This window comes from Lygodium microphyllum, chromosome 25, assembly GCF_053477565.2.
Source record: "Lygodium microphyllum isolate KBCC chromosome 25, Lygodium_microphyllum_v1.1.10, whole genome shotgun sequence".
Lineage (NCBI taxonomy): Eukaryota > Viridiplantae > Streptophyta > Polypodiopsida > Schizaeales > Lygodiaceae > Lygodium > Lygodium microphyllum.
In genome coordinates this window covers 84,213,720-84,217,757 of record NC_141159.1, presented here as the reverse complement: position 1 = coordinate 84,217,757, position 4,038 = coordinate 84,213,720, and the positions used below count along the sequence as shown (strand labels likewise).

Sequence of the window (4,038 nt, the reverse complement as noted above, 5' to 3'; positions counted from 1 at the left end):
ATTATTTGCGCTTTGGCAAATTTTCAAGAGAGCTCCAATAGCGCTAGATGGGGCCCTACAAGGTACATGTTGTCAACCTTAATGGCTCTATCTAAATGCAAGCCATGGACGCCTCTGATGATCCCTTCCTAATCAATGGATATCACCTAAAGAAGTAATTCCCTCCTTGGGGATCCTAACAATTACACCTAGCACTCTCCCTCCCACTAGGATGCCACTCACTCTTGCCTCTAATGTTGTTATTGATTGTCTTCATTTTGATATTGTTGAGGTGGATGATGCTTTATTTTCCCTTTATATCACCTCCCATCCCTACTCTGCAACATTCTTGTCTAATCCCATAGAGATGGCATGGATGGTTCTAATAAGTAATGTTCTAGTCCCATGAGTAATAAAAGAGAAAAAAAAGAGAATAAACATTGAGTACACGAGAAAAGGACTTTGGTCCCTACCATGCCAACCTGCACTTCAAGAAAAGATGGAAACACCCTCGAGAGTAGGAAAAATGAATATATATATATATATTATGGAAGAATAGGAAGAAATTCCCTATCATAACAGGTATTGTTCCAAGAACATGTAGTAAATACCCTTAGATGGGAAGTTGGCTATGGAAAAGATAGAAACACCCCACATTCTAGATGCGCTGATTCTTCAATTAACCTTCTAGGATCCAATGCCAAAGCTACCTCCCTTGGTGCATTGTGTCCCCTTCGACTCTCTGAGCATCTGTCTCATTCAACAAATGACACGTTCCTATATTCCAATATAAGTTATTGAATTTTTGACTACCTTCCTAGGTATACCTCTTTCTCAATAAACATTGATTGATATCATCAACAAGTCCAAGGCGATCTTCATCTCAACAAACCCTTGAGTGATGTGAGCTTTCATCCTAACATGATGGGGATGTGAGTATGGGCTACCTTCTGATTTTCTCAATTGAGTGTGAAATAGAGGATGGGGTAAGTGACTAGTCCTTACCTTTTTCATGTGCACGGCACTATAAGACTCCCTAGCCTTCCTTCTTGCATTGTGTGCTAGCACAGGGCAAGATGCATTGTTGCACCATCAATTGCGCACAAGACATATAACTTTTTCACAAGTGGCAAGGAGGATTATATCAATGGGTATTAGGGATCGGGTTTCCTTCCTATATTTATCAATAGAACGTGAGAAAGAGGGGGGGGAAGGCTAAGTGTGACTAATTTTTCCTTCAATCAACTGAGAGGTAATATTCGAGGGACGTTACAATCACTAGTAATTAGGTATGCTTCTATTTTCCTATCCACACATGAGATAGGCCTCTTCCATCACCATAGGATACCTCACTCTGTTGTTTTATGCATTGTACTATAAGGCTCCGTGGCCTGCCTTCTTGCACCTATGCTAGAGGGATTGGAATGCACCAATGCACCATCAATTGTGCACACTAGCATACTTCCTTTGCATCATTTCCCTTATCAATTTCTAAAACGGGCATGAGATATAGGTCCAAATATGAGTGACCATCAATATTGAGTGTTGTATTCTTCACCATTGACAACTTAATGGGTCTTTATTAATGGTGTTACCTCCCTGGATGTTGTTCCATGGTCCCTAGCATATTGGACATGTGCTGTGGTGCACCGTGGTACCTCTTGTAGATGACTTTGACTCCCAGCACATTGACGACGATCTACACCGATGACCTAACTGGGCCAAGTGTTTCTAACCCTACCTCTTGTGTTTATTTATGCGTGTGATATGTCTGAAGTGTGGGGATGCAAGGGTGTGGGTCATGGTTGAGTACTAGGCCCTTGCTGAGTAGAAAACCCAAGCGCCTCTCTGTGTCTTGTTTGCACCCTACTCTTTGATCCTTAACCAATATTATGTTTTTTTAATGCCTTATTCAGGTCCCTTCCTCACCCACCCACTCTATTCTACCATGTTCCCATGGTTTTTCCTTTCCCTTTCGCCTTTTTTTCATTTTATTGATCCTCCATGTGAATGTATCTTACATTTGTCGAAATTGGAATCTAACCCTATAGCCTTGTTTGTCCATTTGAATTGGCGAGTTTTCCTTTTTATTGCCCTTTTTCCAAGCAAGGATTCATCAGTTATTAATTTTTAAAGAATATTATGCGAGTTGAATGTGTTTCTATGCAAACACACATTTTTAGCACAGGAACTACAGTTTGATATGATAGCCCTAATCTTTCCCTTTTCTCGTACACTTTTCCTTTTTACATATCCTCTTTTTTATACATGGATTGGTTATTATTTATTTTTCCATATTTACATGTTTATTTTTACGCGGTGTCAAAGAGATCGTGTAAGAGCTGCAGAACACGGGGTTCAAGGTACAGCAATGGAAGAGTCTAACAAGAAGAACTCAAATTTTTGATGCCAAAGATCACTATATTGCTTGTCAAATGAGTTACAAGAAATTCATGTTCAGGAAAATCCGAAGTATCTCATAAACTGTTTACATTCAGGTGTATGATGACAGTTGCAGTAGGAAGGGAAACACTCTTCACATCAGCATGTTCATTTCGTAACTTGGCAGTTACTAGTTCAGCAGAGAATTTCAGAAACTCCAAAAGAACATCTCTATAATGAGGTCAAGTCCATCGTGCATGAGTAGAATTTACCACTTTCAAAAATGCCATGACCAAAACCTGCTTTACGATATTCAGACCAGCTTGGCTATGGATCCAGAAACCTGTTAGCCAATCCCTCTCGATTCCCTCCATCACCTATGGTTATGTGGATGATGCCACAAGGATCAGAGTGATGCAGAAAAACTCGAGACGTGCGTTCATAAGCATGAACATGGCCCACAAAGATCATATCAACTTATGCTTCTTTAAGGATGAACACCATGGATTTCATCATTTTGTCACCATCACCCTGATGTTTGAAATTGCTGTTGTACCATGGTGCATGAATGACAGCAAGGAGCCAAGGGGTTCTGACTCTATCCACTTTGGCCAAATCATTTTGCAGTCACTTATACTGATTAGAGTCCCTACTGAAGTCAGTGTATGATCCTAGCATCAAAACATGCACACCAGCAACCTCAAAAGAATAATAAAGGTTGGAGTCTAATCCAGTCTCTTTGTAGGGCATTTTCCATCTTATATTATAAGATCTGAATGGTTCAATAACCAGCAGAATTTCTTCCATTTCATGATTCCCTTCAGTGATCATCCATGGCCGTGAACTAGCCAAGGGCTCAACAAGGTTTCCAAATGAGTCCCCGCGGGCTTGAATATAGTCAGCATAGGAAAGTTTTCCTGGAAGTATAAAATCATCATAATCTGAGCTCGCAACTTGATTCAAGGTTGAGGAAGTCCAATCTGTCTGCCCAAGATCACCAGCAATTGCAAAAGTTACTGGAATTTGTGGTCCAATTGCAACATTGTGGACTTGACTTGATTTATAAAGTATATAGCCGTAAAAACTGCTATCTCCGTCTGCAAATCTATCATATGAACCTGGTATGGTTCCATAGTCCACTCTAGATAATGCAGAACTGCTTGTTGTGACCCAAGAAACACGGATATGGTTTTCCCCTGCTAACGATAGATGGACCTGGCTGGGGAGGATGCTATTGTGAGCTTCTTAGACGAAAGGATCAGAACGAAAGGAGGGTCGGCTCCTTCCCCGCAGAGAGTGTCAGAAAGAGACAAGCGATCAGAGTTTGCCAGGCGTCAGCAAGAATCACCATCTTTCGCAAAAATCTGTTAGCAATCAGCTCCACACACATCACTTTGGTTCACACCTTTGAGATATTGTCCAAGACAGGCAATTCAGTAGTAGCGGCTCGGGCATGATAAATTATGCACTCTAGCATCAGATTCCAAAGCTTGAATCAAATAGAGCTTGTTGTTGTTGAATTTTCTGGATATGGGAAGAGATACTGCTGTGGAACTAAACGAGGCGCTTTGTTCCCCACGCGAATAGGACATTTGATTTTTCCTCTTTCATGCTTCAGATTGATACTTAGCTCGCGCAAATTTCCTTTTGTCAACTCACTCTCCAGCTTGATGAACG

The 4,038-nt window shown here is 40.9% G+C and overlaps 1 pseudogene; it reads right to left on the bottom strand.

Annotated features, from left to right (window-relative positions):
* Positions 1-2,603: 2,603 nt before the first annotated feature.
* On the bottom strand, positions 2,604-3,712 carry LOC148014446 (purple acid phosphatase 18 pseudogene; annotated as a pseudogene).
* Between the last annotated feature and the right edge of the window lie 326 nt (positions 3,713-4,038).